We start from the raw sequence: 24369 nt of genomic DNA on the forward strand, positions 1-24369 counted from the left end.
AATGGATTACTGTGGAATGGAATTTAGGAGGTGGAGGGAAAAAGGCTTGATGACCAAACAGAAGTGGGGTGGGAGGTAGGAGAGAAACCAAGGTTGTCATTGAGTGTGGGCTTTGAAAAGGTTGCCAACATCTGTTCTGAGAAGTTTGATGGAGCACTCTTCACACACTAATTGAGGTCCTAAAGGCAGGGCCTGACACAAATCCAGCACTCTATTCATCAGAGTAGTCAGGTCCAAGTATAGCTGTGGATATCCTCACTCAATCTTCCCAATAATATTTTGAGGCAGGTATTATTATTCATACTACAGATAAGAAAACAGAAGCTCAGCTATGTTAAACTTCTGTGAGGCCATCCAACCAGCAAATGCTGGAGCTGGAAACCAACCAAGATTTGCCTCACACCAAAGCCCCTGCTCTTCACCAATTCCCTCTATCTGTTTCTCTTACAGAGATGCCTACCTCTAAGATTTTACTAGAAGGCCACTTCAGAGTGTCACCCTCTTTAAAAAAAGACAATTCCTCTCCACAATAACAGATCGTTTTTCTTGGTTTAACAAGTGAGTGAAAATTCTGACTAAAGCTGGGTCTTCCACTTTCAAGTTATTTATTATAGAAGCAATATTTGACTAAGCCAGGCATGAAACTCACCCCCTCCTCATATCTACATTCATTCATTCATTCATTCATTCATCACTCAATCACTCACCCATAATCTATTGATAATATCCTACCAATGCTCTTTGTTCTCTGGTCCTGTGCTAGCTAGGAGATGTCTGTGATACCTTTGGAATCTCTCCTGATTCTATTCTTTATCTTACCACTTTCCATGGGAGAAGTTTACCCGCTTTGGCATGCTGACAATTCATAGAGGAATAAATTTGTCTCTCTCACTTCAGGAATTGCTGAAAATGCTACAGATCATTTTTATCATTTAAGGATCTATGTTGGGATCTGCCCCATCAGTCTTTCAGAAATTTAAGGGTTAGTCTCAACTAGTCATTATAAAGAGTGGTAAACCTTCCATATCAGGGAGCACTGGGCTGGCCTACCAGTAGGTTAATATGCCTCTGTTGTGACTTATTTCATTATGAAGTACAGTGATTTGCAGAATGAATGCTGGACAGTGCTGGTCACCCAGATATTCAAGCCTGCTTGAAAAATGAGACATTCATGCCTGATTTGAAAATGAGGGGATTTTATCTCAATGGGAGTGCAGCACAAAGAGCATATTGTGTGGCTATCAAAATACCATCACTACTACAGGTAACAGGGTAAGCCTGAATAAGAATGTCAGACCTCAAGGTTGAGGGTCTGATCGTCAATTTGATATTCCTTCTCTACAAATAGTGTGCCTTCTTCTACAAAGATTAGGTCACTGTTTCTGCTTTAGTTTCCAGATGATCAACTATAGCAATGGTCGGCAAACTCATTAGTCAACAGAGCCAAATATCAACAGTACAATTAAAATTTCTTTTGAGAGCTGAAAACTGACTTCTGTACATGGGCCATGAAGTTTCATTCGCACTGTACATGCATGCCCACAGGTGGTATTTTGTGGAAGAGCCACATTCAAGGGCCAAAGAGCCGCATATGGCTCGTGAGCTGCAGTTTGCCGACCACTGAACCATAGCATGCACCACATCATATTAGACTTACTTTCATTGCTGTTTCAACTAGTTTCAAGCTTTTAGGAATTAAGTTGGGTTCACCTTTAGCCCTAATGCTTAGCTCAGCACCTGGAACTTAGAAGGTCCCTGATAAATATTGTTCAGAGGTAATGCTTTAGGCATAACTATAGATGGGGACAATTTCTTGACAGAAGAAAGTAATTTAATTCACTCAAGATTCTTCTCTGCACTAGTCTTACCCAAGATAAATGGCAAAAAAAAATGTTGGTTAGGGGAGGGCAGGAGAGTGGTTGGTTTTATAAATGAAGATGGATCATAATATTATAATGTTGTTCTTATACTGTGTGTGTTACATGCCACTGAGTCAGCTCCAATTTCTGGGAACTCTATGAATGACTGACATCTACAATGTCCTGTTTTCCATAGCCCTGCTCAGATCCTGCAGACTCATGCCTATTATTCTTTCATTATGTCTCTAATATGTTATAAAAAAAAAAATTCTCAGTAAAGAAAGAAGAGAAAAAGGAACATGTGGTGCCTTCAATTAATGTAATAGGTATCTCAATTTAGCTATCAGAGTCAGTCATGCCTGGGCCTGCCTATTGCACTGGTAGGAGCAGCTGCCAGAAGCTTGTTTGCATATGGATTGAGAGTCCTCTTGGGAGAGTTCTCATTCTGAAGAAAGAAGTTGCCTGGTAACAAGAGTTTGACCCTTAGAGACAGCTTTATCCAACAGAAGAACAAGGAAGCCTGAGTACAGCGTGGTGCCTGTCATCAGCTCTTTGTTCTAGCTGGATGACATGCATCCATGCCTAAGTGCTGGGAAGAGTGGGAGTCTAAACATACAAAGGTGGGGGGAAATGAGCCTGCTTTATTAGTATTCTTTTTAAACATTGGAGCACAATGCAAGGCTTCAGGATTCATCTGATAGACTAACACTTAAATTAAAGGGAAACAATTTCCCCTTTCTCATTAAAAAAATTTTTTTGGTATGGGAATGCTCCAAAGTACTCATTACAGTGCATTGCAGAGCAGCGACAGTACTAGGGGGGCACTTTAATGTCCAGTGAAGCATTCAGAATCAATGTCTACAGGATGTGGTACTATCCAATGCTACTCATTGAGATATATTTGCACCTGAAATGTAGCAGCAGAGGGATAAAGTGGGCTGATGGGAAATTGTTGTAGCCAATGAACCAGTGGTACCTGGAATAAATGGTGGTGCCCGTGAGGAGCTGTCAAGATTCTAGAATACTAGTGTAAGCATAATTGACTGGACTTAACAAGATCATGAATCTCTAGCCCAGGATGTTGGAGAGCCAACATCCCATGGCTGTGATTGAGAAATCATTGTTACTTGCTTTTTCTTTTCTAAATTGACTTTTTATTCAATGTGATACTCTCTCTAAATAAATTCTTTGGCAAACTGATGGAATCCTGAATTAATTTAAATATTTTACTTACATTTATTTTTCTTAATTTAGCCCCATGGGGAATTATGTTCACTTATAAGAATGCAAATACTGCATTAAGATAAAACAAATTAAGAATAAGCAAAACATTTAAAACATATTTAATATGCCTCTATTTAAATTTTAAATTGAGATTTCAACTATAACCATAGTATCGATTTATGCGTATTTTTGTTTCCATAGCTTCCAAGTTCTTTTGTTATTCAGTATAGTGTTTATCCTCACCTCCACTAACCAGAGAGTAAAGTCTTATAATTTTAATATAGGAGACAGATATGCGAATACTCAGAGAGGGCAAATGACTTCTCTAAATTGTATCAAGAATCCATATTTTTCCCAACTTATGCTTTTTTTCCTTCTTTTACCTGACTGTATATCACTGAGGAAGTGGTTCTATGTAGCACATCTCTTATACCCAATGTGACCAATAAGTGCAATTGATAAATCTCTGCCAGGGCCAGGACTGGCACTGATAAATGCCCAAAGAAAATATCAGTAAATGGCTACATTGACTGTACATGCTTATCAAGTGAAGAGAAATTCATAATAATAAAACCAACAAAATATTTACAGCTCTTTCATATTTTTAAAATATATTTCAAATTTTATGTAATAGGGGACATTTTTTTAAACAAGAAAAACATTCTAGTTATAAGATAAGTAAGTTCTGGAGATTTAATGTATAGCATGGCAATTATCTATATAATAAAAGCCTAAGCAACCTTACAGCAGAAGGACCAGAACTACCAGTCCCTATGATGCACACAGACCACCAGGGCAGATGTTTAACACAGGAGCTGCCCCCTGGTGGTCAGTGCTCTCCACAGGGGGAGCTGCTGCTCAGCCAAAAGCCAGGCTCATGGCTAGCAAGTGCATTAGCAGTGGCAGGAGCCTCTCCTGCCTCCGCAGCAGCACTAAGGAGCCAAGCAGTAAGGAGCAAGCAAGTGGCTGAAAAGGAGCAAGCAAGTGGGTGAAAAGGAGCAAGACAGATTGTGAGAGGGATGTCCAAATGCTGCCTTAGGCCCAATCAGGCCTAAGTTGGCAGGCAAACATCCTGCGAAGGGTCTCGAACTGCGAAAGGGTACAGGCTACACTGAGGCCCCCCCCCCCCCAATTGCATGAATTTCATGCACTTGGCCTCTAATAGTTTATAATACTGCATTAAAAATCTGAAAGTTGCTAAAAAAAAAAAAAAAAGAAATTTAAAATAATGTTCTCACCACACCAAAAAAAAAAAAAATTAAAATTAAAATTAAAATTAAAAAAAATGGTAACTATGTGAGGGTGATGGCTGTATTAATTAACCTTATTGTGGTGATCATTTCACAATATGCAGGGCGTCCCCAAAAATGTATACATACTTTAACAGGTTATAGCTTAACTGATGTTTCTTTTCAGATTTAACCCATTGGAATTAATAATTATTCAAAGTGTTTATACATTTTTGGGACACCCTATATAAGTATAGCTAATTCTCCCATTCTATATCCTTAAACTTATACAATATTCTATGTCAATTATATCTGAAGTAATAATTGAGGAGGAAAAACTGACCATTAGACCATGGCTTCAAAATTTTGCTTAAAAAAATATGCTTACAATTCTTGTCTAGAGTTTTCATGTGAAACCAATTCAGGAATGTAGGTAGAGAAAAGGAAAGAATAAGCAAAATTTAGGTAAAACTTTGTCATATAGAAAATGTAACTTGAAGACCTTAAAATCCCTTTTCTAACTTGATGCACATTTTCCCCCAGAGAACTCCTGTCTCTGGTGACTCCACACCTATTAGGATATACTCCAGAAACATTTTAAGCAGATTTCCTTCCAAGGTTTCTTTTTTGTTTTATGGGTTTTTTTTTGGGGGGGGGGGGAGGGAAAGGTGAAGGTGCTCTATCATAAAATTTTTAGCAGCAAGGCCAAATTAAGGGGGAATTTATAGGATTGTCATCATTTGCTGATGACATGATAATGTACATAGAAAACCCTAAAAACTCCACACACAAAAAAAAAACTCTCGTAAATTTAAAATGTATCTTTATTGTTGAACACTAGAGGCCCAGTGCATGGAATTCATGCACAGAGGTGTGTGTCCCTCAGCTCAGCCTGCAGCCTCTCCAAACTGGGACCCATTGAGGGATGTCCAACTGCCTGTTTAGACCCAATCCCAGGCCTGCCTGCCTGCCTGATTGCCCATAACTGCTTCTGCCTTCTAGCCTGATCACCCCCTAACCACTCCCCTGCCAGCCTTATCAATGCCTAACTGCTCCCCTGCAGGCCTGATTGCCCCTACCTGCTTTCCCTTGCCAGCCTGGTCACCTCTAACTGTCCTCCCCTGCAGGCCTGGTCACCCCCAAATGCCCTCGCCTGTAGGCCTGGTTCCCCACAACTGCCCTTCCCTAAAGGCCTAGTCCCCCACAACTGCCCTCCCCTGAAGGCCTGGTTCCCCCCTAACTTCCCTCACCTACAGGCATGGATCCCCCACAACTACCTTCCCCTGCAGGCCTGGGTCCCCCCAGATTGTCCTCCCCTCCAGGCCTGGTCTCCCTAACTGCCCTCTTCTACCAGCCTGGTCAACCCTAACTACCTTCCCCTGCAGGCCTGGTCACCTACAACTGCCCTCCTCTGCTGGCCTGGTCCCTCCCCACTGCCCTCCCCTGCTGGCCTGATCACCCACAACTGCCCTCCTCTGCCGGCCATCTTTCACCACATGTGGGTGGCCATCTTGTGTGTTGGAGTGATGGTCAATTTGCATATTGCTTTTAATTATATAGGGTATTACAGATGCCTCCCTTTTCCCTATTATCCCCTTCTAGCCTGTCCCCACCCTCAAACTTTTAGATTTAATAAATTCAGCAAAATAGCAGGACATAAAATTAACAACTGGAAATTGATGGCATTTTTGTACACCAGTAATGAACTCTCAGAAAGAGAAACGAAAAAAAAAAAATCCTATTTACCAATGCAGTATTAATAATAATAATAATAATAATAATACACCTGGGAATAAACTTAACCATGGAGGTAAAATACCTGTACTCAGAAAACTACCAGGCATTGAAAAAAGAGTTAGATGAAGATATAAACAAGTGGGAGCATATTTCATGTTCATGGATTAGAAGAATTAACATAATTAAAATGCCCACACTATCCAAAGCAATCTATATATTCAACACAATTAAGTCTGGGACTTCATCAAAATCACACCTCACTTGTTTCTTCCTTCCTTATTCTATTTCTCTTGCTTCCTTACTTAGTTCTTCTGGGAGCTCTTTTTTATTTTTCTTTCTTTCTTTCTTTCTTTCTTTCTTTTTTTTTTTTTTTTTTACGGTAGTCTACAGATACTCTATGTTCTTGGAAACAGGGAGGTGCAGGGACAAGTCTAAATGATTCAATACAAAATATCAAAAAAGGAATATTGTTGAGTAGTAATCCAGGCTTCTGGGAGCTCTTCCTTAATAAATCACTGCACCTAATTCTTTGGCACATTGTCTGCTTCTGGAACAATACAACCATAACCAAATGATAACTTGGTGACATTCAAAGAGACAGCAGAAAACATTCCCTGCTTCTTGTTGCCATTCCTGCATTTGTGCCTCATGGCCAGAATGTGAGTGAGTGAGTGAGTGAGTGAGTGAGTGAGGAGTGAGTGAGTGAAGCCAGCTAGGGGGCTGGCTTTTGAAGGCCATGGGGCCTCTATTCAAGGGAAATACTGAACAACTCACAATTAGTCTGTCTCTGCACTGTGAACTTGTTCTTTCTCTAACATAGGGGTGTCTGCTGTTTAAATTTTTGAAAGCAGAGATTATGCCTCAGGTGATTAGAAAAATTGGCTGTATTTGAGACTGAGCTAAAATGACATAAGTTTTGTTAGCATGTACAGAGGACTTATCCACACATCATCATATTCTAATCACCATGTCTAACTGTCTAGGACAGCTAGTGAAGCACACTGATTCCAATTGTTTAGGATACCGGAAGTGAAGCACAGATCACATGCCTTATCCAAAATAATAGAGAACTCTTGAAGTTTTAAATCTTCAGCATCATATCTATAATGTATTTTTACTACTTTATTTTCTGGCCAAGTGGTATTCCCCTATGTAAAAGTACCATAGCTTTTTTATCCACTCATCTACTGATGAGCACTTGGCTATTTCCAGTTCTTGGCTCTTGTAAACAATGCTGCAGTGAACATAGGGGTAGATATATTCTTTCGAGTTAATGGTTTAGGTGATATCTCATTGTGGTTTTAATTTGCATCTGTCTGATGATTAGTGATGTTGAGCAGTTTATCATGTGTCTATTGGCCATCTGTATGTCCTCTGTAAAAGTATTCAGGTTTACCCATTTTTAAATTTGGTTGTTTGTCTTCCTGGTATTGAGTTGTGTAAGTTCTGTATATCTTGTTGCCATTCCTGCATTTGTGCCTCATGGCCAGAATGTGAGTGAGTGAGTGAGTGAGTGAGTGAGGAGTGAGTGAGTGAAGCCAGCTAGGGGGCTGGCTTTTGAAGGCCATGGGGCCTCTATTCAAGGGAAATACTGAACAACTCACAATTAGTCTGTCTCTGCACTGTGAACTTGTTCTTTCTCTAACATAGGGGTGTCTGCTGTTTAAATTTTTGAAAGCAGAGATTATGCCTCAGGTGATTAGAAAAATTGGCTGTATTTGAGACTGAGCTAAAATGAAAAAGTAGTAAAAATATATTATAGATATGATGCTGAAGATTTAAAACTTCAAGAGTTCTCTATTATTTTGGATAAGGCATGTGATCTGTGCTTCACTTCCGGTATCCTAAACAATTGGAATCAGTGTGCTTCACTAGCTGTCCTAGACAGTTAGACATGGTGATTAGAATATGATGATGTGTGGATAAGTCCTCTGTACATGCTAACAAAACTTATGGTTAAAGGGGATCAAAGGAAAAATAATAACTAACTAAATAAATAAATGTGCATTACTGAGTAACATCAAAAAATAGCTTACCATTATCTAGTGATAGTAATTACAATTACTATCGTAATTTTTTTAAAGGAACTTGAAGGTATAGCTATTTATTGATGATCTATCTCTTGTTCTTAGGATTAAGTCATACTGAGATTCACAAGCACACTAATCTATTCATTTTCATTCTTCTGGTAACTTTCAGGGATAATGACTAGAAGTGTATGATTGTTAGGAATGGTAATTCAGAGCAATAATTTTACCACTGAAATGCTTTGTTGATATATAAGTTCAACAACAATATTTTTATTCCTGATTAAAGTAAGATAAATGTTGAGAGAATCCCTCAATTATATCAACAATTCTAAATTGTCGTCATTGTTTTCTGAAAAGCAAATACAGGTTTCCTTATTATTCAATCTAGTGAATTTTACCACTTTCCCTGCATGTGGTAATGAATTCATCTTTGACTAGGAATCAATGAAGAGACAAATTCCTGCTTGAAAGAATTACTGATTCATCATATCTATGAGAAAATACAAGCAGGGAACTTAAGGATGCTTAGTTTAATTTGGAAACTTAACTGCATGCCAGCTGATAAATCAAAAAATGATTCAGTTCTATTAAATTATAATTTTTCCTGTGAAATATTTTTTATGTTAAGCAACTGAAGAATGATACTAAGAAATAGCCTAAAGTTATTAACCTACACATTTACCAGGAATTTTAACAAGATGAAAAAATGTTCAAAATATATTATATTAAGATTTTAATAGCTAATATTTAAATTCTAAAAAAATATGTTACATATTCCCCATGATATATCATGGGGAATATGTAACATATTTTTGCTTGTTTTGAAGTGTATATACACTTCAAAACAAGCAAAAATAGGTATCCCTGGAAGGTAGAATTATAGGTAATATTTATGTTCTTCATTATGCTCTAGACATTTTTCAAGATTTCCTACAATGAAGAGTCATTTATAATTATAAAAATAAAATACATTTATGGGAAAAAAAATACAGTCTTGTCAGAACACGTCTAGTTTGGTTTGAGGCTTGTGTGGAATTTGGGCAAGACATCTCCTCCCATTGTGCAAGTCTGTGTCTTCTCTCATGGCCTGAGCTCCATGAGGGCAGAGACTTCCTTGTCATTCTTGTTCATCACTGGGTGACGCACAGAAACTTGCACACAGCATGGGGTCAATCGGTGGGTGTTATAAAAATGAATGAACAAATAAAGATAGTGATGAGGATCAAGGGCAGACTCCTAAGTTAAAGAAGCAACATGGACAGATAAATGAGATTGGAAAGGACCCAGTTGCACTGCCTGTGAGAAGAGGACTGGGCAGCTGAGCCACATGGGGATTAAAGGGAAGCAGTGGGGACTAGGTGCTCCAGTAGCCAATGAACCTCCACCGTGGACCAAAAGCTGTCCGAGCTTCTGTGTGTGCAGCATCTGGTTCTCCTTACGACAGCCTGTGAGACGCTTATTATTTTTTTTCCATCTGCAGATGAGACTCTGAAGCTCCCTCAGCTTAAGTGAGTTGCTCAAAATTGCTAAATTGTAAGAGGAGTTGAGATCTGAGCCAGAGCTATTCTGCCTGCAGGGACCCTTCTTGTTCCCTGCATAACAGGCAGCAGTCTAGGAAGCCTGTGTAGGCAGGACAGCTTCTTAAAGGCAGCAGAATGCCACTGCTTTGAGAAGAGGATGGATCTTTCAGGCATCAAACTGCAGCAAAGCAGCATATAACTCTTCTCATCCCTCCCTCCCATCTCTCTTACTGTTGCCTTCATAGTACTTGGAACTCCCACATTTCTCACACCTTTGGGCTAATGTACAGAATAGCTTTGGTAAAATGCCCATACTTAAGAGGGAGGGATTACCAAAGTATGAAGACTTTTTCAGTATGAGTTATCAGAGTGTAAACTTCCAAAGGAATCAGGCACGTTTCTTCTGTTGAATTCAGTCATCTTTTTTTTTTTTAAAGACCTACGTAAGCACCAGTCACTGTCTAGGCATTTGATATGCACCAGGAACAAGACAGATGCTACCTCTGTCTTCTTAAAGTTACAGTCTAGGAGACAGAAATAGTCTTTAAAAAAAAAACACAAAAACACAACATGTTTTTTATTGATTTCAAAGAAGAAGGAAGAAGGAGACAGTGGTGGAAACATCAATGATGAGAGAGAATCATTGATTGGCTGCCTTCTGCACCCCCCAGAGTAGGGATCAAGCCCCCACGGGAATTGAACTGTGACCTCCTAGTTCATAGGTCGATGCTCAACCACTGAGCCATGCTGGCTGGCCCAGAAATGGTCATTTTAGTTGCAGGAGCAAGAAGGTACGCAACAAGGTTGAAAAGAGGACATCATGGAGTAGTGTTCAGATAGTGAAGAAAAGCCAGGATTGGAGCCTGGGCATTTCGGAGAGGTCATGGAGCTGTGTGAGAGGGAGGAGGAACCTGGAGAGGGAAGGTCTGGGTTCTGCAGTAAGGCAGCCTGTCAACACATTTTCCTTCTAAGTTCCTGCCATCTTGGAAAGGAATTAATACAATAAAGCTTCAGCATGAATCTTGCTTGTGTGAGAAAAATGAGCTTTGAATCATTAACAAGGCAAGTGCTGTTACATACTAATGATACCATTTCCCGGTCCTGGTCTTTTTTTTTGCATTAATGCAATCCCATGGTGTGGACTGAATGATAAAAATGATTACATGCTTTAGAGATATTTCTGGGTTTGATTGTTTTATGCCATGCACTACTTATTTAAATTATGAATTAACTAATAAATCTGTGTTAGTTCCAAGTTTTAGGGTTGACAGGCCTACTCCTTCCTCTGATACCAAGTTAATGTAGCGATCTCTGATGACAGGAAATGAGGACTAAACTATGGCTATTATTGTGATTTACTTCACACATACCTGGTTCCCAAAACTACTACCCATCTTTCTTAGTGAATGAGAGATTATGCCTTTAGCATTATGAATAATTTATCTTCCAGGCATTGCCATTTATCTCGTCTTGTAACACCCAGCACTGTGCTCATTAGACTCAATAAATATTGATTTCAACTTAAACATTTGTTTGTATATATTCATTCATATTTAGGATTCTATTATAACAAAATAATTCTAAATATGACAAAAACCAAAGTTATGCCACAAAAGCCAAAATTATACTATTATGCATAGTGTAAAAAAATTACAAATTATTTTAAGTATACAGCTATAGGAAACTAGAGGTTCTGTGCATGAATTTGTGCATGGGTGGGGTCCCTCAGGATGGCACCAGCTTGTGCCCCCCAGGCTTGCAGCCCCAGCTTGTGCCCCTAGCCTTGCAGCCCTGCAGACCCACCTGGCACCCCTCTGTGGCTTAGCGCCACCCTCTCACCTGCTTCACCATCCTGCTGTGGTCCCACTCTCCTCAGGGCCCATTGGGGCTGGCAGCACCTCTATTTCTCCCTGCTGCCAGTGCCACATTGCCAATGCCCCCTGGTGGGCAGTGCACGTCATAGCAATCAGCCAAACTCCCTGTCAAACAATTTGCATATTATATAAGATTATTAAAATAATATAGGTCCTTTCAGATGATGTTTCTGCCAAAGTATTATTTGAGAAACCATAGGCAAATTGTATAGATATTATTACAATTATGTAAAATATATAGAGAAAAATATCCAGAAAAAATACTATAAAATAAAAAATAGTGGTTTTGATGCTATTAGTGTTCTTTTCTTCAATTACAATGTTATTTTTAATTTGAAAAATTATTTAAAATTTTTTTTTGATTTATCCAATGATCAATCATATGCTTATTTGAAAAAGAATTGCAAAGTCCTCTGAAAGTCTGTTGTTGTTTCTATGAAGCCTGAACACCTGGTAGATTTCCTGGGAACCACAATAATCTTAAAAATATCTACACTTCAAAAGATACCATTAAAAAATTGAAAAGACAAGCTACAGTCTGGAAGAAAATATTTTCAAATATTTCATCTTATAAAGCACTTATATGGAACATAAATACGTCTTACAAATTAATAAAAATAGTAAGAACCACCCAATAAAAAAAAAAAATTGGCAAAAGACTTAAATGGACATTTCATCAAAGAAGACATACAACTTATTAATAAGTGCATGAAAAGTTGCTCAACATCATTTGTTAACAGAGAAATACATGTTAAAACCACAATAAACACTACTATACACATACTAGAATGGTCATAAATAAAAAAAGACAGCCAAAATGTCTTTTGGCAAAACTTAGAGAATCTGATGGAAATGTAAAGTGTAATAAGACTTTGAAAAAGTTGGGTAATTTCTTTAAAAAGTTGCATATAAACTGACTACATGATTCAGCAATTCTACTATTAAGAATTGAAGAATGAATAAACAAAATGTGAAGTATCCATACGATGAAATACTATGTGGTGATTCAAAGAAATGAAATACTGATATATACTACAATAGGGATGAAACACAAAAGCATTACGATAGACACAGAAGACTATATACTGTATGCTTCCATTTAAATAAACACTCAGAAAAGGCAAAGTTATAAAGAGAGAAAGTGGATATGAGGTTGCCTGGGCTGGGATCCGAGCAGAGATTAACTATAAATCTGCTATAGGGAATTTTGTAAGGCGATAAAAGTGTTCTAAACTTGGATTGTGATGATGGTTGCATAATTCCAAAAATGTACTAAAAATCATTGAATGATTACAATGTTTAAATTATACAGCATATGTATTATATTTCAATTTAAAAAGAAAAAAAATAATAGTGTGTGCTTTGAAAGGTAAAAAGATGGAAAGAAGAAAAGTGATTCTCAGTTCATGTACCTTTCTAGGGTTTTAATGGGAAAAGTTGATTAATTATACTGCTTGGGGTGGGCCATTTGTAGCCCTGTCAACTTGAGCTAGCACAGGGAGACTGCTCTACCTTGAAGAATCTGTTGTTTTAGTACTTGAAGCCACTATAAGGCAATGGATTTTCTTTACTTCCTAACTCAGCACCGTGTGGTCTCTTTCAAAGTTTAGTAGCCAACTGGATGGGACTTCTAGACACACAATGTGAAACCAATAATGAAAAAAAAGATCCACTGGAGGAGTTCAGGACCTGGCCCTACTTGGACCAACAATAGAACTACACTCAGTAGCTACTCAGATTCTAATGGTGGCGTAACAGGATACTTGTTCCAGCAAATTTCCAGAATGTTGGAAAGCTACAGAACCTGCAGGAGACTGGTAGCTTGCTTTTGTATATGCTATATAATAAAAGGCTAATATGTAAATTGTCCCCACAACCAGGAGTTCGACAGGGAGTTCGACCAGGGGGTGGGGCTAGCCAGTAAACTGCCCATGGCCCCTCCCCCCAGCTGGCCTGATCAGGGCAGGCCAGCTGCATCCCACCCGTGCCCAAATTCATGCACCAGGCCTCTAGTTACCATATATATCTCCCAGAAGAGAACTGAAAATAAAGCAAAAAATGAAACCAATCAAAAAATGTATTTAAAAAACTGCATTCCATTCCAAAATTAGCCTGATAAGTATAAACATTAAATTTAGGTAAGGAATTACCTTGGTGGGGGGGTGGGGGGGGAAGCATATTGATTAACTCCCCTGATTAAATGCAATTTTTCATAGAAAAATTCTTTTTCTTTCTACTATATAATTTACAGTGTCAATAATTAAATGGCATGTGCAATAAGGCACCAACAGGAATTATTTTCCTAAAGAAATTTATTTATAATCAAGAACTGTAGTGCTGTTACAAATCACATTTTTCCCTTTTTACAAAAAGACAACGAAGTGATGTTTGTGCCAACAAACAAGTGAGCTCATTTGTCCATGAAAGAGTGCTGCGTGAACTTTGATTTTTTGACATCTGATTTCTGGAGGAGAGTGGGGAGCTGACAAGCATGGAAAGCAGCGCGGAACGTTCCCATCAAGAGTTGGGGGCGAGGGTAACTGCACAGAGGCAGCAGGCAGAGTGTGCAGGAGAGCTGAAAGGCAGAGATGCGAGGTGACGGGTAAAGATGATAGCAGAGGTGGACACGGGTGGCCTGGCAGATGGCGTGTGTCCTCCTGCGGAGGAAGTTTCAAAGAAGCAGAGAGTGTTTTCCTTCCACAAGATTGCTCCGCCCTGTGAAATATCACCTCTGCTTTGCAAGGCTGCCTGGGACACAGTCCAGGTCACCATTGCTATTGTCACCTGCCATCAAACAGCCAAGGGTCAGGAGTGCATGCGCGTGGCTGTCATTGTATGCTCTTACTGTTGCGAAGAATCATTCATAAGGGAATCCCCTCTGTAAGGCGCAGAGATGGGAAGAATTCCAAATCATTTTCAGCAGTCGTCTCCACCAAGATATTTCCCAAACTACCTAAGTCAGTATAGCCCAGCCTCAGCTTGGATAAAGTGTATTTTTATAATAGAGGCAATAAATGTTGATTTTGGAATATTTGTAAAAATTAGAAAGTAGAAGCAAAACAGTTATGTGTAGTCCTACCACTGAGTAGCCATTAACGTTTTATGTAGATGCTTATTTTGTTTATGAACATATCGTGAGTCGCGGAGTTATAATTATAATGTACACTTTTTTATGTTGTCCTATCCTCTTTTGTTGATAGGCTTTTTCGATGGTGCTGTAAATGCTTGGTAAACATCATTTTTCATAGTTGCCTGATTAAAATATTTTTGTTCCCAGTTTCCTGGCTATCAAAAATGAAATGGAAATGCACATTTTGTGCATAAATATTTTCTACATATTTCAGATTATTTACTTGGGTTAGATGCCCAGAAGTAGAATTAAAGTGTTAAAATGGGTTAAAGTGGGAAAACGTTCATTTTAAAGGCTCTTGATTTGTATTTTTAATTTTTCCCCCTAAATAATTGCATGCCCACCAGCTACTCTCATGGGCACTGTATGTTATCATTTTAGAAGTCATTTGCTAATTTTTTATTCTCTAATCTAATTCAAAGGTATTAAAGATAAAACAACAATAACAACAAGAAAACAAAACAAAAATAATAAAATAGTGAAACTTCACCTTCCTTGAGCATTTGCTATGGGACTAAACGCTTTATGTGCACTAACTCTTTATACTTCTCACCTGTCTGGTGGATGTTATGTTATGCCAAGTTAACAAATGAGTAAAGAGAGGCACATAGGGGTTAGTAACTAGCTCCAGTAAGTGGCTGGAATGCATTCTTCTTGCTCATTTACTAACCTAATAATCTTTTACAATTAAAAATTAAGATATTTTCACTTTCTCCAGTTTCTGTCCATTCTCTCTGAACTGCCCTTTTCTCTTTTGTTTGATATGGTGAGCTGCTGCTCATTCTTTAGAGTTAAACCATTTCTTTTCTGTGAGGCTTTCGCTGAATTATTGTCTTCCTTAAGTGATTCTCTTACCTTGGTGGTTCTGTAGCACTGTCACAGGTAATGTAACTACTTTGTGTGTCTGTATCTTTCCCCCTAAAGTAAGGTGTAGCTGGAACAGAGAAAATAAGCCACTCAATGTCTGACTTAAACCCATTCCAACATTTTTATAAAATATATTTTATTGATTTTTTTAACAGAGAAGAAGGAAGAGGGATAGAGAGCTAGAAACATCGATGAAAGAGGAACATCAACCAGCTGCCTCCTGCACACCCCCTACCAGCGATGTGCCTGCAATCAATGTACATGCCCTTGACCGGAATCGAACCTGGGACCTTTTAGTCTGCAGGCCAACGCTCTATCCACTGAACCAAACCAGTTTCGGCCCATCCCAACTTTTGTCTATTTTTCTGGGCCTGTCTTTTTCCTGCTCTGGTAGAGTCCAGTGAAAGTCCACATTCTACCCATGTGACCTGGATAGACATGCGCAAGCACAGGGATGCTCATCGCTAGCTCTGGTTAGGTTTAGGTCACATCTATGTCTCTCACTGGCCTGCTTTGTCTCCTTGGACATTGGCCAATGCTATTCTGCTAGTGAAAGAGCTTGTCTTCAACAGACTATCCACCAAATCAGAAGTACTAAGGCAGGAATTATTTTTTTAAACTTCTCCAGGTGGTTTCAATGCCACAGAAGAGAGGAGCTGTCTTTGGGTCTATTGGTCTGGTAACTTAGTCTGAAACTTGGATGCTTTGAATCTCTGGCCGTCATGCTGTTGTGCTTTATGGAGAAAGCAGCATGCTGATCACTTTGATCAAGGCCAGTCATCTGTTTCTCTGCAAGGACATATCAGGAAAGGGGACAAGAAAATTAATAGATTAAAAAATTATTAGAAATAAACTGTGTATCTTGATAAGAGAACCAACAATAATAAAACTCCTGTTCATGGACCATATGATATGCCAGACATTGTGCCAATTGCTATGTCTACATTACATCTTTTGTTTTATCTAAAGTGTCCTTATGAACTACAGGGTTATTGTTTTCACTTTATAAATGGAGAGTGCAATATTTACAGACATTAGCTAATTTGAAAAAGGTGACACAGCTGGCAAGTATGGAACGAGGATACAAAGCAGGCAGCCTAACTCCTAATCCGTATAATTAACTACAACAGAATGGGGGAGTGCAGGGAATTTATGGGAAGAAGTTAGCCCCACCCTAAGTCTTTAATGTTTAAATAGCAAATATAAACAAGAAGCAGAGGACTGGTGTAATTTAATTAATAAACTGTGTATCTGTACACAAAGAAAGATCTCATCTTTTTCTTAAGCATCTGTGAAACATTTACAGGATGGGCTCAATTCGGGGCCAAAAATAAAATATTGAAAAGCAGAAATTATGCAAGCTTATTTATAGATGGAATATAATTTGAAAATTAACAAGTTTTAATAATATAAACAAGTCAACAATTCTCCCCAAAAACAATCTTATTATAACACACACACACACACACACACACACACACACACACAAACTCAAATAAATTCAACTTGGTATAAGCTGAATTCTGATTACATATAATACAGAAATCATGGAACAATACTGGTACATTAAAAATACTTTTGTATGCAATCAGATAAATACTACTTATTTTGAGAGGCAAAACCTATCTTAAGAGTTTTCTTTTTTAATAAAAAAAAGAATTCAAGTAGATAATCACAACACTCACTATGTCTTTTAAGGAGGTAAAATAAATAAAACAGGGTACTTTTGAATATTAGGTCAATGTTCTTCATCCATATTCTTCTAATGGAATGAAATAGAAAGGAAGTATTGGACAATAGCTAAAATCTAATTATGACACAATAAGATTACATTTTTTTTGCTTCTTCCTTATTTATGTGACAGGTCATTTCCTTATAGAAATCACTTAAATGGGCCTGCCAGTTAGAAAACCAGGCTTATCTATATGCTGTTCTTTGAAGTGATTACAAATGGATGGATGAATTGTGCTGGTAAATTCTAGGTCTAAAAGGTAAAACAACTAATTTACAATTATTAGGATCCCTCTGCAATTTCACTTCTAAGGTGGTCCTAAGTGGGTATTCATATGATTTATATTAATTTCCATGTATTTATTTGAATATCCAATCTAATAAAAGAGTAATATGCAAATTGACTATCACTCCAAAACACAAGATGGCTGACCCTATGTGGTCAAAGATCCTCCCCCCATGTGGACACAAGATGGCTGCCACAAGATGACCAGCAGGGGAGGGCAGTTGGGAGAGACCAGGCCTGCAAGGGAGGGCAGTTGGGGGTGATCAAGCCTGCCGGGGAGGGTAGTTAGGGGCAAATAGGCTGGCAGGGGAGCAGTTAGGCATCAATCAGGCTGGGAGGAGAGCGGTTAGGGGGTGATCAGGCTAGCAGGCAGAAATGGTTAGGGGCAATCAGGAAGCAGGCAGGCGACCACTTGAGAGCCAGCTTTCCTGGGTTATGAGAGGGATGTCTGACTGCCAATTTAGGTCCGATCCTACCAGGATCATTGGCAGTCAGACATTCCTTGAGGGGTCCCATATTGGAGAGGGTGTAGGTTGGGCTGAGGAACACCCTCATACCCCTGCCATGCACTAATTTTGTGAACCGGGCCTCTAGTATATCTATAATAATAAAAGTGTAATATGCTAATTAGACCAGACAGCCGAACGACCTTCCAGACAACATTCTAGATGAAGCTAGGGCTGCAAGGGCTGAGCCCCTTGCATGAATTTCTTGCATTGGGCCTCTCGTGTGTGTGTATTTATACATAAAAGATGCTGTATCATTCATATTTCATTCATTCTTGGTCTATTTTTTCTATTCCATAAAATCCTATTAATTTATAGTGTTTCTAATTAAATTGGCTATTATCTTAAGGACCCTAATATAAGAGTGCCAGATACAGATAATTTCATTAAGTCAATGTGAAAAATCATTAAATTAACATTCATGTGCTTGAATAATTGAAATAACTCCCTTTTCTACATTCTCCAATATTTTTCCTGCCACTGTAATTTTTTCTATCTTATCATTGCTATCAATACTCTTCTCTTTTGCTCATATGTGATGACCTTTCATTAAAATTAATGTCTTCTTCGTTTTTAGGATATTATGTTAATACTTTTCTCTCAGCATTCTGGGTTTCATTTCAGCTAAGAGAACATAATTTTCCTGGTTCTTGTCTTGTACTTTACTGATTAATTTTCTCTGAATATTTGAATTTTTTACCTTGTGTTACAGTTGTGTGTTTGAGTGCATGTGTGGGTGTGCATATGGGTGTTTTATCTCTACTCTTAAAGTGTGAGCTCCTAACAGAAGATTCCATATTTTCTTTATTTGGTATTCTTGTTGGTATATGTGATACATATATGTTACAATATACACTACTTTGCACATATTAGCAATATAAACATGTTATATGAGGATACAAATGTACCTCATCTTTTGTAAGCAATTTTCCCCCTTCTCATTTTTATTTTTCTTGATATGTCTGTATATAGCATGCCTAATTTAAGTAGCTTTCTGGAAGATGTGTTCTTTATTGGGTCTGACCTGTCAGTACCAGAAGGTTACAAATATTATTATTCCTCAATGAAAACTAATTTTGGGATTTTTTTAAAGTTATACTTTGGATGCAAATAATTACATCTAGTTCCAAAAACAATAAATACAAACTTTCCTCTCCAGCCCTAACTACCGCTTTGGTTTAATTTTACAAAATTTTCACATAGTCCAATATTTACCAGTGTTTTTCTAGAAAGACTTGGCCAGCTGTGTGATTTCTTTAGCTTTATGATCTCTTACTTCATGTCTTCTTATTCATCAAAGTGACTATGAGCTGGAGTCAGAAATTTAGCAGGCAAATATGGCCTTAAGAAATAAAAAATGGACCTGTTCAGAAGTAGTAAATTCTGACTTTGTAACATGACTGTAACATCCAAGTATCCATAGGGACTGAGCATTTGTGTTCTGTGGATTCACCAGTGTGGAGCTGTGATTTGTAAGGCAAAAGAATATGCCTCTCATGCCCCCATAACCATGTTTGGACAAGCCCTGTCCAGTTTCCTTCCTTGAAGCCATGGAAATATGGACTAGTTTTAACTCTTCACAATCTGTTCTACATCACTGGGAGATTTATCATAATCCCTGATGAACATATAGTTTTAACTAAATTTATATCCTGGTGTTCTGATGTTAACTCCAGTATTTGGTTGTTTGGAAATATTGTTACAACTTTATTCAGAAAGACAGACTATTCGCAGACAGACTTGTAACTTTCATAACCATGGATCTAAAATTTTGTAACTTTATTCTTTCTACATAATGTTTCTGCTCACATTCTTCTGTGCACATCTAGCATTGATTTCTCAAATGAACCCAGTTTAGTTCCTTGGGAATTATCTATTCTTTCCATTAAGGCAGCACAGGTAGAGAAAGAATTATGGATTGCCTTATTGAATTTGTCCAGACTTATGTGGAATTCATCTGTATCATTCTGTCTCTTTGCCTTTTTTTTTGGTAATTTAAACTGATTTCCAATTCAGCTCTCTATACAAAGTGGAATTTATAAACTTCTATGTGCTTTAAGTTTATACAATGGGTAAGCTTACAGAATAATTTACATGAAGAACACTGAACTACTCACTGAGATTTTCCAATATTAAGAAAGATTCTTTTCACCGGGCTTCTCTGAAAGAGGAAATATTTTCTAAAACATATTTCATTCTGTGGTAGATGCTATTATTGTTCAGCAACTATTCTCTCCCCCTCCTCCTGCCATGGGAGGAGTATATTATTAACATTGGGTGTGACACATGACTTAGCACATGAGATATGTGCACATGTGACAGTACACATTTTCCCTTACCTTACCCACTTGCACTTCTGCTCATCATGATGGAGCACTAAGTCCTAGACAGTAGCTTCTCTCTCATCCAGGGGCTTTGAGTAAGAAGACATATGGAGCAGTTCTGAGCCTGACTTACTACCTGGAGAGTTTATGTAGCTGATCTACAGATCAGGTCAGATTTACAGAAACACATCTGTTTGTGTGAGAAACAACTGTTTCTGGTGGAAAGCCTCTGAGATTTGGTTGCTCTTATGAAGCATTTTCATAAGGGACATTTGCTCAGTGGGTATTCATAATTGTTATGGACCAGCAACTGCTGTGTGCCTTCCACTTTTCACTTTTCCAGATATGATTGTTTATTGCTTTTATCCTGGTCTTGTTCCACCTTTAAAAGGTGTGTGTGTGTGTGTGTGTGTGTGTGTGTGTGTGTGTGTGTTCCCAAGAAAATATAAATAACTTTTCTTTTTAGTTCATAGGTGTCTGGATCAAAGGAGCTATATCTGGGCATGCTAGAGATGCTAGTACAAGATCCTGGACTTTAAATCTGATGCCTTTTAGGGTATTCTCCTAAAAAATGCTATGATTTGAGTCTGAATGCAAAGGTAAGGTGCATCCATAATTGAGGTAAAGAGATTATAGTATTATTCAGCAACCATTTACTTTCTCCTCCTCCCCCATAGGAAGAGAATAGTATAGAAGCCCCATCAATGTCAGTTTTGTCATTTGGGCATATGACCTAGTTACTATGAACAGTGGAATATGGGAAGAAGGAACAGTATGCCAGGTGCAAAGGAAGGCTTTAAGGGGCATTAACATTTCTACCAGCCTTTCTGCGCTCCAGTTCGCATCATAATAATAGCACATCCCGCATGGAAGCTGTTCCTTCACCTTTGGTGTCCAGATAAGCAGGCATATGGAGCAGACCCACCCAGCAGAAAAGCCATACCATCTCACAGAACTGTGAGTGAGATAAAAAAAGATGTTTGTTGTTCCAATCAACTGAGATCTAGGAGGTGTTTTCTATGAAGCACCATTGCAGCAAAAGCTGCCTGGGTAAATCTTTGATAAGGGAGAGGATAATGTCTGCATGTAGTTAGTGTTTTAGTCAACCAACTTTCTGTCCTGTCAGCTACATGTAGAAAATATAAAACTCAAACGAAAAGTTATTCTGGAAAGTATTAAGTAAATGAGGAACAAAGAGAATTGTCCTAAACAAATTCTGCTATGCACCTTGCATGGGGGATGCTTGCCAAAATTCTGACAAAGGTTCACTGGTATATTTTTTTCTATACTGATGCAATGGAATGCAGGTGGCCTGCCTCAGAAGGCAGGTGGAGATAGCCTGTGCTTCCAGCATATTTCTTGAAGTAGATCCAGACCATTAATAATTTATGACCTTATAAACATAATACTATTGGGATAATGCACCAGAACATTGTGTGAACAGTGACCACAAACTTCTTTTCTGGGATGTTTACCTCTTGGCTCAATCTTATTCCTTCACTCTAATCATATATATTGCAACACACAAAATCTGACTTAATTACTAGTATGTGTCTTACCAACATAATTCATTACAAACTAAATATATACAAAAAGCTCATTGTCCTAAATTTTACATTATTATCCTTCGTACTATTTTTTAAAATTTATTTATTGTCTAAAGTTTTACATATGTCTCCTTTTTCCCTGATTGCCCCCCTCCTCACCCCAAACCATTCCCACCCTGGGCAAGCCCCCACCGCCCCAGTGTCTGTGTCCATTGGTTATGCTAATATGCATGCATACAAGTCCTTTGGTTGCTTTCTAACCCTCCTCCCCCTCCATTTGTCTCTAGATCTATTCCTGTTCATCAAATTGTGTTGATCATTATATCCCACATATGAATGAGATCATATGATATTTATCTTTCTCCAATTGGCTTATTTCACTTAGCATAAAGCTCTCAAGTTCCATCCATGCTGTTGCAAATGGTAAAAGTTTCTTTTTCTTTTTTTTTTAAATAGCAGTTTAGGGTTCCATTGTGTAGATATACCACAGTTTTTAATCGACTCATCTGCTGATGGGCATTTAGGATGTTTTCAAATCTAAGCTATTGTAAATTGTGCTGCTATGAACATAGGGGTGCATATATATCCTTTCTGAATGATGGTTCTGGTTTCCTGCTTTATAGTCCTAGAAGTGGGATTACTGGGTCAAATGGGAGTTCCATTTTTAACTTTTTGAGGAAACTCCATACTGTCTTCCACAGTGGCTACATCAGTCTACATTCCCACAGCAGCGCACCAGGGTTCCTTTTTCTCCACATCCTCGCCAGCACTTGCTGTTTGTTGATGATAGCCATTCTGACAGGTATGAGATGATATTTTATGGTTGTTTTGATTTTTATATCTTGGATGATTAGTGACTTTGAGCATGTTTTCATATATCTCTCAGCCTTCTGTATGTCCTCTTTCGAAAATTGTCTATTTAGGCCTTTAGCCCGTTTTTTGATTGCATTGTTTATCTTCCTTTTGTCAAGTTGTATGAATTCTCTGTAAATTTTGGAGATTAAACCCTTATCTGAAATATCATTGGAAAGTATGTTCTCCAGTGCAGTGGGCTTTCTTATTGTTTTGTTCATGGTTTCTTTTGCTGGGTAGAAGCTTTTAATTTTTATGTAGTCCCATTTGTTTATTGTCTCCTCCTTTGCCCCAGGTGCTGTGTTGGTAAAGATATTGCTACAACATATGTCTGCTATTTTACTGCCTATGGAGTCTTGTAGGATTTTTATGATTTCTCATCTTACATTTAAGTCCCTTAGACATTTTGAGTATATTTTTGTGTATGGTGAGAGTTGGTGATCTAGAGTAATTTTTTTGCATGTATCTGACTAAATTTTGCAGTACCATTTATTGAAGAGACTGTCTTTACTCCATTCTATCCTCATGCCTCCTTTGTCAAATATTAATTGAACATAATTGCTTATGTCAATTTCTGGGTTCTCTGTTCTGTTTCATTGGTCTATATGTCCGTTCTTGTGCCAGTACCAGGCAGTTTTGAGAATCGTGGCTTGGTAATATAGCTTGATATCTGATATTGTGATCCTTCCAGCTTTGTCCTACTTTCTCAGGATTTCTGTGGCTATTCGGGGTCATTTTAATTCCAGATGAATTTTTGGAGAGTTTGTTCTAGATCTTTGAAACATGAGGTTGGTATTTTAATGGGAATTGCATTGAATCTGTAGATTGCTTTGGGTAGTATGGACATTTTAATGATGTTGATTCTACCAATCCATGAACATGGTATGTTCTTCCATTTGTTTATGTCTTCCTCTATCTCTTTTTTCAATGTCCTGTAGTTTTTCGAGTACAAGTCTTTTACATCCTTAGTTAAATTTATTTAACTAAGTTTATTCCTAGATATCTTAATTTTTTTGTTCAATGGTAAGTAGGATTTTTTTTTTCATTTCTCTTTCTGTGAATTCATTATTGGTGTATAAAAAGGCCACAGATTTCTGGATGTTAATTTTGTATCCTGCTACATTGCTGAATTCATTTATTATGTCTCGTAGTTTTTTGATGGAATCTTTGGGGTTTTGTATGTATATTATTAATATCTTTGGTACTATTATTGAACTATACTATCAATGCCTAAAAAAGTTTAAAAGAAGCAAAACAATGTATGCATGTAAATGTATAACTATTTCTTGAAAGAAAATATAAAGAGTATACAAATTTCAATAACAATAACCTGTGTTTAATTCCATATCAAATATTGGAAATATTGCAAAGAAATTGGGGTAAATGGAAAAAGAAACAAGCTTACTTCCTTAGTTCATATAAACAAGAAATAAAGTATAATATTTTTCTGAAATTTGATGATATTAATATAGTCTCAAGTGTGTGCAGTGGGGTGCACTGAATTTCCCCACTCCATCTTAACCCCATGCACAAAAGTCTCTTCAGAGGCAATGTGGTGTCATGAATGAATATCAGTTTTGATTTAAATATTCCTAGGTCTAATCTTAACTGTGACATTTTCTGTGTGATATTTGAGAAGTTTAAATTTCTTAG

At 37.8% G+C, this 24369-nt stretch overlaps 1 long non-coding RNA gene across 1 annotated transcript in view; it reads right to left on the minus strand.

Annotated features, from left to right (window-relative positions):
• The window catches only part of LOC311619110, a 39861-nt gene that overhangs the window by 13724 nt on the left and 1768 nt on the right, over window positions 1–24369 (minus strand). The window lies entirely within an intron of this gene.

Source organism: Pipistrellus hanaki (genome assembly GCF_964339955.1).
Source record: "Pipistrellus hanaki genome assembly, chromosome: 3".
Taxonomy (NCBI): Eukaryota; Metazoa; Chordata; class Mammalia; order Chiroptera; family Vespertilionidae; genus Pipistrellus; species Pipistrellus hanaki.